Below are 12,989 nucleotides of genomic sequence, written 5' to 3'. Positions count from 1 at the left end.
TTTGGTAAGTCATCTTACCTTGGAATAGGAAAGTGATAGTCCACTGTGATTTTGTTGATGGTGCGACTGTCCACGCACATTCTCCAAGAACCATCCTTCTTAGGCACTGTCAACTTGTCTTTGAAGTTCTTCATGCTCCAGGAGCATGATCTCAAAACCGAGCACTTCACCCGAAGAGAAAAAGATATTTTTATCAAATTTAATTTTGCTATTAGCTATAGATCTTGGGAATGATGCTAAATAATGTACCCACAGGTAGTTATAGTCTATAGCATGTGTAGTCATAACTATCGCATTCGCACTCTATGAGTTACTTGGCTTTGTCTATGACTTGTATAGATAAAGCTATTTGTAGAAACTTTACACATAATCAATTTACTTTTACTTACCAAAAAAAAAGTTATTCATGCTCCTTGGGACTCATTCTATATGCTGCCTTATTAGGTAGAACAGCCCCCGGAATAAGATCAATGTGATGCTGGATATCTCTCAAGGGTGGAAGGCCATGTGGAATCTCTTCTGGTATAACATCTTGAAACTCTTCCAAGATTTGTTTCATAATTTCTGGTGTCTCCTTGTGTTGTTCATTTTCTTCTACTACTAGTAGAGCCATAACATGACCACCCTTATCTAATTCATCTTTGCATTCACTATAGGACATAAAAGCGCTAACTTTCTTTTTTAGTGCAATGATTTCGGATGGTTTTAATGGAGCTAAAATAATCTTCTTTTCATTCACCTTAAAAGAATAAGTATGTTTGCAGCCGTCATACAATACCCTTCTATCATAATGCCAAGGTCTTCCCAACAGCAAATGACAAGCATCCATAGGAGCAACATCACACCATACTTCATCTTTATAATACTTGCCAATAGAAAATGAGACTAAACATCTTTTAGTTACATTGATGTCATTTCCTTTTTGCAGCCAACATAACTGGTATGGATGCGGATGAGGGATGGTGTCCAACTTTAGCTTCTGTACCATCTTCAAAGATACCACATTCTCAAAGCTGCCGCTGTCGATGATTACCAAGCATAATTTGCCAAGAGAAGTGCATTTAGTGTGAAACACATTTTTTCTCACCCAACTTTCATCGTCGGCCACATATGACACTTGTAAACTACGTTGCAATACAATAGACAAACCATGATCAACATAAGTAATCTCTTCGTCATCATCATCGTATTTTGGTTCGTCATCAGTTTCATCTTCTCCTCCATTACTATGATCTTCAACCAAAGTTACAATCCTCCTATTTGGACAATCTGATGCGATATGCCCAAAACCATGACATTTGAAGCATTTTCGGCCACTTGGGGTAGAAGAATTAGGTGTTTTTTTGCTACCAGCAGATTCTTCACCCTTTTCTTGCACCTTCGATATCACCTTGCTTTAGACAATAGTCTTGGAACTTCCTCCTTTTGTGTAGCCTTCTTTTGAGCCATACCGAAAACTCTTTTCAAACTTCTGTTACTTTTCAACTTTTAATGCCAGCTTGCTCACATCATTCAACGACCAATATGACTATAGCTGAACAACTTTAGCAATCTCATACTTTAGACCTCCCAAGTATCTTGCAATTATTTGCTCTTCCGGTTCCACAAGCTCTCCTTTTAACATCAAATTATCAAATTATGCAGTGTACTCCTCCACACTAAGATCTTTTTGCTTGAAATCATGTATTTTGAGAAAGATCTCTTGCCTATAATTATGAGGTAAATATTTTCTCTTTAGCTCCCTTTTCATTTTCTCCCATGTAACGATCTTACTCTTCCCCTCACGTTCTCTTTGTTTCTTCAGATTTTCCCACCAAAAAGATGCATTCCGCTTGAGTTTAAGTGCCACAAGTTTGACCTTCTTTTGTTCTGGTGGTTCATGAAAATCAAAAATTCTTTCTACTGTATTAAGCCAATCGATAAAGTCATCAACATTTATTTTACATTCAAATTCTGGAATATCAAATCTAGGGTTATATTTATTCTGCCACTCGTCTTGGTCTTCATTTCTTCTCCGACATCTTCTCGACTCCCTTGGAAGAGGTGTATCATCTTCAGAAGTAAACTCTCGAGCTTCATTTTCATGTTGGTGTCTACTTTGAAGTTCGTCGACTATCTCATTTTTTCTTGTAAGCTACGTAGCAATTTTCGTAGCTACAGCCTCAACGACTCAGCGTCATCTTCGTGGTCGCTACCTTCACCAACTACATCTTTTCCATTCCGTCTTGCCATGATCTCTAGCCTTTAGCTCTGATACCTAACTGATACCGGGGAGGGTAAAAATACAGAATGGATTTCGAAAGAACACCGATAGAACAGTTGTTCAGATAGAAAATGTCACAAAATGCAATGAACGAACTCTTGAAGAAACTTCGGTAAAATGAAAAATAGTTCACCACCAATTTTAAAATCAAAAGGGATACAGAAAGATCACCACCCTAATGACAATAAACAAAGATACATAACTGAAAGCAAAAGACTCACCACTCATGGACACTTCCAAGAGATACAGAGTTCACAAGAGCACTCCAAGAGAGCTTCTGCCAATATCCTCAGTTTTCTAAAGTCTTTTCTAAGCCCTAAAGCCCAAAATAAATACTAGTGCATGAAACAACCCTTCATGCATAGGAAATTTCAAAATTAAGTGCTTTACAGCTGCCAACCAACTCCATTAATGAATTCCTTAGCCATGAAGAAAAGCACCATGATACAACTTTATAACTACCAACGAACTCCATTAATGTATTCCTTTGTGTTGGGAATATGCTGATGAGCTGTCTTATCTGAGTAGGCTAAGTTGAAGATTATGTAGCAATATTGTTGACTGAAAAAAAATATCATATTATCAGTATGATCCATATGAGCAGATTGTAGCAAATTAGACACTCCCATATCATCTACCGCCCGACCTTTCGGGTTCTGGGCGATGCCACCACCTAGTCCGGTGATGCCACCGCTCGACCTTATGGGTCACTGGTTGGGCTCCTAATTTGGCCCATACTAGTCTGTATTAGGGCCCAGTTGGCCCCTTACCAGGTTATAGGATTAACCCTTAATCCTAACCCTAATTATATGCAAACTACAAAATTAAGACATAGTCTGGCAACGTCAAGTTTCCTTCCGGCGAGCTTTTCGATGAACTTCTAGCGGACTTTCGATACACCATCGGATTTCTTCCGATGGACTCCCAGTAGGCTCCCGGTCTTGTGGTGAGTTCAGCGTATCTTTGGCAAGTAGTCGAACCTTCTCGGTGATCTCCGCGAACCTCCGACGATCTCTCCGGCAGACGTCCGAAAACTTCGGCAAGTCCCCGATTCCTTCTCGGTTGGTTCCGACAGCACTTCCGATGAATCTTCGAACTTTCGGCGAACTCTCGAACACCCATCGAACTTGACTCCGGTAGACTTGCTTTATGTCTTCAAGCTATCATAGTTAATCCTGCACACTTAACTCAATAATATGGATTCGACCAATTAACCCATCAATTGATTTCATCATCAAAATCCGAGATTTAACAATCTCCCCTTTTTTATGATGACAATCAATTTATGACGGAGTTAAACATTACTCCCCCTATTTAAATGTCATATAATGAGAAGATAAAAACACTTAAATTCAATCTCTTTGAATTCAAGCCTAAACTGATAAGTTCTATCCGTTGAACTTATCATTATTCTCAATAAGCATGAGCAAATACGAAACTTCGTATTTCTCATAATTTCAAGCTATTAAAATTATTTTCAAGTCGAATGATAAAAGACAATTATCATTTTGACAAGAGATATGAACTATCAACATAAATCTCAAGATATAAATGTAAGGCATGATTTCATATGATCATGAGATGAAACGACTACCAATCTAAAAATTTTCATATTGCGATGTTCTCAAAAAGTTTTGTGATGTATATAAGACATTTTTGCGATGCATATAAGACATTTGCATTACACAACATATTAGCTTTTGTAATTCATATATGTCATACTATCACATTGGCACAAGTCATCAATCTTCTGCTCATTCGTCTCCTCCTTTGTCATCAAGAAAAAAGAGATGAGAATTTAAGCATACAATTTGTGATCATAAAATCACTAGAAAATGAGTTCAGCATAAAGATCGATCATTCAACATTCATAAGATAATACAAAATTCATCTTATAACAACAAGTTCAGCATTCGTCCAATATTCATATTATTAGAAAGAAAATCAGCAAGAGAAAAGAAAGAGAAAAGACAAATTGGTCTTCATTTAAGGCTTTTATAAAAATGTCTGCTAATTGATTTTTTGTGTCAATAAACTCTAGAATGACATTATTGTTAAGGATATGTCGCGTATGAAATGATGCCTAATGTCGATATGCTTGGTTCTAGAGTGTTGAATTTGTTTTTTGGTAAGACAAATGGCACTTGTATTATCACATTTTATGGGAATGTTCTTCGAGTAAATTCCATAGTCTTCCAATGTATTCTTCATCTAAACAACTTGTGCATAGCATATACTTGCAGCAATGTATTTGACTTCCACCGTATATAGTGCAACTGAATTTTGTTTCTTGGAAGTCCAAGAAAGAAGTGCATGTCCTAAAAATTGGCATGTTCCAAATGTGCTTTTTCTATCTATCCTGCATCCGCCAAAATCGGCATCTACAGAAGCTATTAAATCAAATTTATCGGATTTCGGATACCATAATCCTAAATTGGGAGTTCTTTTAAGATATTTAAAAATTCTTTTAACACTTTTAAGATGAGATAATTTAGGATTTGATTGAAACCTAGCGAAAAGTCCTACACTAAACATGATATCCAGTCTAGTCACGGTGAGGTAAAATAGACTACTTATCATTCTCCTATACATTTTTTTATCAAAGTTTCACCATTTTTATCCATATCTAACTTAGTGGAAATACTCATAGGAGTGTTTATTGCTTTTGAACAATCCATGTTAAATCGTTTTAACAATTCTAATTTATATTTAGATTGATTAAGAAATAAATCATCACTAAGTTGTTTAATTTATAATCCTGAAAACATTGCACATCAACATTCCTAATTCTCTTCTTATGAAATCAAATTGTTCTTCACTTAGAGGTTTTGTAAAGATATCAGCTAGTTTTTTTTTTTTGGTAAGTAAAAGTAAATTGATTATGTGCAATGTTTCTACAAATAGCTTTATCTATACAAGTCATAGACAAAGCCAAGTAACTCATAGAGTGCGAATGCGATAGTTATGACTATACATTCTGTAGACTATAACTCATAATTATAATTAATATAGAAAATATTTATCCAGATATATCAAAACTACCAATGGGTACATAATTTGGCATCATTCCCAAGATCTTTAGCTAATAGCAAAATTAAATTTGATAAAAATATATTTTTCTCTTTAGGTAAAGTGCTCCGTTTTGAGATCTTGCTCCATACAAGATCTTGAGTCTCTAATAATCTCTTTCAATAACTGAGCATTGTTTGTGTGTTGCCATTCAAATATTCTGTTACATCTCTCCTTCCACATCCACCAAATAGCGCATATGAAAGTAACCTTTGCTAGTTGTGTTAGAGGCCCTTTTCTTGAGAAACATTGCATGAGGTCGCTTAGTTCTTGGTGCAAGTTTGGTTACGGCAGTCTATTGAGTTCAAATCGCTGGAGAATCTCCTTCCATATCCATTTTGTATAATCACAAGCAAAATAGAGGTGGTCAACAGTTTCTTCTTGTTACATACAAAGGGAGCATCGGTTAACATGATAGATACCTCTTCTTTTCATATTGTCAATTGTCAGTAGTTTATTGAGAAGAGCCTGCCATGTACATAAGGAATGTCTTTGTGATCCCGGTCGATCCCATGTCCAACTGCTTGGGACCCACTTGTTATTTCATTGCCTAATTTGATTCCATGTGGATGTGGCACTAAATTTGTCATTGTCATGAGGCCAAATAAGTATATCTGAAGAGTATTTCCTAATTGGAATAGCTATAATAGTCGCCCAAAGTGATAACATTTCGGGAGAAATTGGATTAGGGAGACACCAAGCACCGTTAGCATTGAACTCAGAAACCTTCCAATCTTTGGGAGCCCCAAGATCTTTTCGTATTCTGTCACCATATAATTGAAATATACTCTTCCCATTTACCCAAGGATCAAACCACATATTTGTACTAGTACCAGAAGAGATTGCATAGGAAATGTGTTTGATTAGCCAATTCCTTGCCTTTCAAATTCCTTTCCAAGCTGCAGAGTGGTATGTTCTTGTTGAAATTTCCCAGATTGATTCCTTTGAAAGATACCTAGCAGAAACCCAATGTGACCATAAGGAACAGTTGTTTTGCAAAAGATCCCACAATTGCTGTACCAGACAAGCTTGATTCCAATCTCTATTATTTCTCAAGTTTAGCCCCCCTTCATCTTTCGGTTTGCAAATGCTATCCCAATTTACCATATGCATTGCCTTATCATTTATGCCATTCCAGAAGAAGTTCATTAATAACCGTTCAATATCATGGAGAAGTCCAGCAGGCAGAAGAAATGCATTACACCAATATATAGAGTAGGAGTGCAATACCGAACGGATGAGTTCGAGTCGTCCTGCTTTTGATAGAAACCTATTTTTTCAAGAAGAAATTCTATTCTTTATTTTTTGCAAGATAGGCTGACAATGGGTTTTGTGAATGCCTGTGGATATGAGCGGGAGACCCAAATAAAGAACTGGCAAGCTTCCCTCACTAACCTCCAAAGTTTGCACAATAAAGACCTTATCCTCAACGTAAGGGCTCATAAATACTTTACTTTTCGCATGATTTAACTAAAGTCCAGAAACCATACCAAAGACATTCATAATAGTAGCCAGGTTCTTTACTGAAGTTGGTTCATTTTGGAGAAAGATAAGTAAGTCATATGCAAATGTTATATGTGATATATGAACAGAACCAACAATGGGTACCTTAATGCTGCCATTTAAGACTGCGTGTTCTAACATACAGCTAAGTCCTTCCATCGCAATAGTAAAAAGATACGGAGATAGTGGATCACCTTGTCGGATGCCATTCGTGCTCCCAAAAAAACCAATAGGTGAGCCATTAAAGAGTATCGAAAACTTTGGAGTTTCCAAGCAAGATTGAATCCAATTAACCCATTGCTGTGGGAAGTTCATATCGAGGAGCATCTTATAGATAAACTTCCTATTAACTGAATCAAAGGCTTTCCGTAAATCAGCTTTAAAACAGATTTTTGTCCCTCTTGCTTTTGAATGCAAATCTTTGACCAAGTCATTAGCAAGCAAAATGTTATGATGTATACTTCTCCCTTTGATGAAAGCAGCTTGATTTGGGCTAATAATCTTGTGTATTACCTTTTGCATTCTATTTGCCAATACTATGGAGATGATCTTGTAAACAAAGTTGCATAATGATATGGGTCGATAGTTCTCTAGTGAATCAGCCCCTGCATTCTTCGGAATTAAAGAAATAAAAGTGCAATTAATCTCTCTAAGAATATGACCTGAAGAGAAGAAATGTTGGCAAGCCTTGATCACATCATTTCCAATAATAGACCAAGCAGTTTGGTAAAATTCAGCTGGAAATCCATCTGGACCTGGGCTTTTGTGCATTGGTGACTCAAAGACAACACGTACAATTTCGTCATCTATAATTGGGGCATTGAGGATTGAAATAGCTTCCGAATCAAGTTTTCTAGTCGGCTCCACTTGAATGTTATTAGGTTTCCCAGCTTGATTGAGTAAGGAATAAAAAAATTGCTCTGTGTGTGCTTTAACCTCATCTAAATTCTCAATAAGATTATCATCTTTGTCTCTGCATTTGCTGATACGGTTAACAGCCCTTCGAGTAGCAATTGAAGCATCGAAAAATTTAGTATTGGAATCCCCTAGTGTAAGCCAATTCTGTCGAGACTTCTGCTTTGCAAAACTTTCCTCCTGTTTTAAGGCTTGCATGAAGTTATTTCTGGCTTCTATCTCTTTGTAGATAATATTTTCATCATTTGGCTGAAGTTGCAGCTCATGTTGCAATGACATTAGTTCATTTCTGCAAAATTGAACTCTGGTGTTAATATTGCCAAAGGTATTTGTATTCCACTCCTTTAGTGCTGCTTTACAGGCTTTGAGCTTTTGACATAAGATGTAAGGGGGGGATCCATGCACATTAACATTCTAGGCAGATCTGATAACATCAAGAAATTGAGGAAGAGTACTCCACATGTTAAAGAATCTAAATGGTTTCTTTAAAGAATGGTCATTAAAGAATGGTCATTGAGGCTTTGAGCTTTTGACATCGCTTTGTCTGCGTGTATATATATTAAAGAATGGTCAGAAAACAAAGGAGCACTATACTCAAGAAGTGAATCTGGGTAAACTTTTAACCATTCATGATTAATCAAACACCTATCAAGTCGAGCCATTATTTTTCTGTTAGCAGCACCTTGATTACTCCAGGAGAGCCAATTACTCACATATTTCATATCAAACAATGCTGCAGTGTCAATGTAATCATTAAAACTTTGAAGCTGGCTTTCTGAAAGTTGTCTACCCCCCTCTTTTTCATTTGTGTACCGAACAGTATTAAAGTCTCCAAGAACAATCCAAGGTACATTGAGACAGCCATTTACAATATTAGTCAGGTCAGACCAAAGAGTATTTCTTTCTTGCATACTGTTTGAAGCATATATACTAGTGAGATTGAATTGACATCCATTCTTTTTATCCTCTACCTTAAGATGAATGAATTGATCAGTAGCAGAAATAAACCAAGCATTAATAGAGTTAGGATGCCATAAGACCCATATTCTACCAAAAGTTTCATTTGAGTCATTGGTAAACAATTCTGCGTCCGGCCATATTAAATTCTTTTGAGCTTGAACGCGCGATTGTTTAATTTTCGTTTCCACTAGAATAACAATATCACATGCGGCAAACTTGATTATTCTGTTGAGCTCCCGACATTTCTTCGGCTTATTAAATCCGCGAACATTCCAGCATGTTATCTTCATTAGTAATAAACAAATGAAAAGGTAGTAAGGAATACATCCTACTACTTTGGATGGATTGTACCATCCTTTTTCTTATCCTTCGGTTTTGTATTTTCCTCCCGCACAATATCCTTACCTTTTATGGCTTTATTCCTATATTTATCCACTTCATCTACAGCTTGCAGATTTTTAAACTTTAAAGTACCTTGAATCATGTGGTCTTGATTGGCAGGGTTTGTTGAAGCTCGATAAGATTGTTGCAGCACAATATCCTGGATAGTACTTATTGGAGCAACTTGGCTAGAGAGGTTTGTTGGGGCATGAGTTTGTTGAGACAGAATATCCTTGTTGGCGATGTTTGTTAAGGCCTGAGTTTGTTGAGGAAGAATATCCTTGCTGACGAGATTTGCTTGGACCTGATTTCGTTGAGCGATTGTAGATGGATCCGATGGTATTGGAAGAGATAAAGTTCCTGACTTGTGCTTCTCCTGTCTACTAGTACCATGGGAAACCTCTGTTGTGGAAGGCTCTGACATTATAGGAAGAGATAAAGTTTGAGAATTGTCCTTCTGTCCGTGGTGCTTTCCTTGCGAGTCGGAGTGCTCAATAGTTTTTGCCACCATCGGTGCTACTGCTATTAGAGAAGAATCACTTTGTTGCTGAGGCACTTGACGTGGTCGATAGACCTTTGTGGTTGGTTTTGGGGTTTGTTGACATGCTCCATTTGCATGACCAAAAGATAAGCAACGCTGACATCGTTGTGGCTTCCAGGAATATGAGACATGTACCTTCCGAGTGTTCCCGTCAAGATCACGATAGAAAACCTCGTTAGGAAGTTCTTCATCGGAAGAAACCAGCACACATGCTCGTGCAAATGCTAATCTCGTCTGAGCTGCTGTTGCTTTGTCGATGTAGAGTGGCTGTCCCAGAGTGCTGCATAACTTTGCAATAAATCGTCGACTCCAAAGATGTAGAGGCAGTCCTTGAAAGGATACCCATAATGGAATAGACTATAGGCTATCTAACTCCAAACGGACATCAGGAGACCAACGTCGTAGAATCATTGGATGACCGCGGATAGTCCAGAATCCTTCGAGGATTCGTTGCAGATCTTCTTCAGAGTATAGCTTGCAAACAAAGAATCCGTTCTCCAGCATATGAAGATCAAATGATGATAATCCCCATCGAGTTTTGATAAATGAGGATAGTGGGAAATAAGAAGTTTTGAGACCTACCACATAGCCAACAATCGACATAGACCATGTCTCAATAAGCTCTACTGAATCAGCAGTCTTGTATACAGCAATCTTCTTATCAGCCTGAACTTCTGGAGTAATGAATTCCAAGCTTATATCTGGACTTCCAACTGGAGCCTTGAAGAGGCTAGTCCAAGGCCGAGGATCGCTGGAAATGAGAGCAGGCTGCCGCGATCTAGATCGCGACCTGCTTCGATGCTGCTTCGTTGAAGGAGTTTCTCTCTGGAAAGGATATGGTGGAAGAGCAACTTGGGGGGTAGCAGTAGGGGGCCTTGCCATCGTTTCATCCCTCCCGCCACCATCGCCAGCCTTAGGGGCCGTCGCTGCCATGTTTGATCCCTTTTCTGATCGCCGCTACAGAATCGTCGCCATAGGGAAAAGCCACCGCTGCAGTATATCAAATCGCCGCTACAGTACCGTCGACCTAGGGAGATCTGGTCTCGTCACCCTTGGGGAGAAGCTGATGCTGTAGGAGATCCAATCACCACAACAGTCCTAGATCTGGTCGCCGCTACAGCGTCGCCCTAGATCTTCACATAGTGATTCATGACTCATACATTTGGCAAATTCATGACTCATACATTTGGCAAATGATTCACATAGTGATTCATCCGAAGAACCAAAAATAATATTGTCAATATAAATTTGAACAATAAAAAAATTATTTTTAAAATGTTTGATAAACAATAAGGCACTAAGCCTTTCATACAAGCTCTAGGAGCTTGTTTTAAGCCATAGAGAGCCTTAGTCGATTTAAATACATAATTAGGAAGAAGAGAATTTTTAAATCCGGGAGGTTGTTCAACATTCACTTCTTCAGAAATAAAACCATTCAAGAAAGCACTTTTGACATCTATTTGAAATAGTTTAAAATCGTTACTACTAGCATACACCTTTGCTACAGCTTCCTCTTCTACTGCAACTTCCACCTCTGCTGTAGCTTTCTCATCTACTGCATCTCTACTATAACTACCTCCTCTACTGCATCTCTACTGTAGCTTTCTCTTCTACTATAGCATCGCTACACCTTCCTCCTCTACTGTAGCATCACTGCAACATTGTTGCAGCTTCCTCCTCTACTGCAGCTTCCTCCTCTATTATAGGATCACTGCAACATCGTTGCAGCTTCCTCCTCTACTGCGGCTTCTTCCTCTGCTACAGCATTACTATAGCTTTTTCCATTGCTGTAGCTTTCTCCTCTGTTGCAATCGTCGCTATCGCTATCGCAATCGCAACAACAACAACAACAGTGATTTGCTTTGCATCGATCCAAGATTGATATCCTTAACAAGAGCACTGTTAGGACTCTAGCAAGGAGAGTCCTAATTCAGAGGGACATTCATGTAAAACCTACCTAAGCTGACCCCTATTAAAGAGGTGAAGAGGCCGGCTAGGGTTAGGTGGTTGTTTCTTAGAGATGAATTAAGAGTAGTAAAGGAATAAGAGTCTTGAGTAGAAGTCCTATTAGGAGTTAGTTAGAAGTAGAAGTCTTGAGTAGGAGTCCTATTAGGAGTTAGGGTTTAGAAACCCTATAAATAGCCATGTATTCCTCATATTTTGATAAGCAATAGATGAATCTTTTCTGCAGCCTTTGAACAGCAACTTGGAGGGAGGAACCCTCCTATAGAGTTCCAAGGAGGCCGATCTCCTAAAGAGATCAACCCCAAGTTTAGAATCTACAAGGGTTCTAACACCTCGTATCAGAGCAGCATTCTTGGCGTCTAGCTGCCCTTCCACAGCCATCCATCAACCCTCCACAACCGCCCAAAGCAATTCCCACAATTGCTTAAGAGATCGTTGCCAAATTCCGCCGTCATCTCCACCACCACGGATCATCCTTTGATCTCCCCGTGAATTACAATAGGTTCTGGTTTTCTACCTTATTGCTACTGTAATTTAGTTATCCTTATTTGAAAATCCCAAAAAATTATTCCTATATTGCTGCATAAATTTTTCGTCATAAAGTTTTTATCTCTACGACGAAAGATACATTGCAGAATTCCAACCGTATAGCACCGTCTGTTTGATCTAGCTACTGTGTTTTTTCTATCCAAATCTCTACGAATTTTTTTAACAACTTTGACATTTCTTAACAGTTGATTTTCTTTGGTTTGTCAAAAAATTCTCAATATAAACCATTGATATTTTATGTCTAATCTGCTATACTTGAAAATCTGCACTGTAAAATTTCAACCGCATAGCACTATTTGTTTGATCTTGATACTACGTTGTTTCTATCCAAATCTCTACGAAATTTTTATGATAGCTTTGACACTTCCTAACAGTGGAATTCCCTTTTGTTTTATCAAAAAATTCTTAATATAAACCACTGATCTTTTATGTCCAATCTGCTATACTTAAAAATCTGTGCTGCAGAAAATTTCAACCGCATATTGTTGCCTTAACCCATCTATTTGCAATATTTTTTGAATGAAATTTCTTATACACTTCATAGATCATCTTGGCTTCTATCTATAATTAATCTATTAAGAAATTCATCTCTAAAAATGATTTTGTGTTGCTATAAATTTTCATCGTATCCCGCTAAAATTTCTCGACGAGAATTCTGCAATCGCAATTTGCACCAATTTCCTTGTTGTTATACTGCTGAAATTTTCTTGATTAAATTAGATATCCTTGCTGTCATATAAACTGTGATTTTTCTATCAATTCCCTCCTCAATTCTCTCAAGTTTTTGGTGGAAATTACGTCGAGAAACCGTTGTTTCTTCGAAAACAATTCTACTCTTACAAG

Source organism: Musa acuminata, chromosome BXJ1-7, assembly GCF_036884655.1.
Source record: "Musa acuminata AAA Group cultivar baxijiao chromosome BXJ1-7, Cavendish_Baxijiao_AAA, whole genome shotgun sequence".
Lineage (NCBI taxonomy): Eukaryota > Viridiplantae > Streptophyta > Magnoliopsida > Zingiberales > Musaceae > Musa > Musa acuminata.
Note: the sequence above shows the minus strand (reverse complement) of the source record.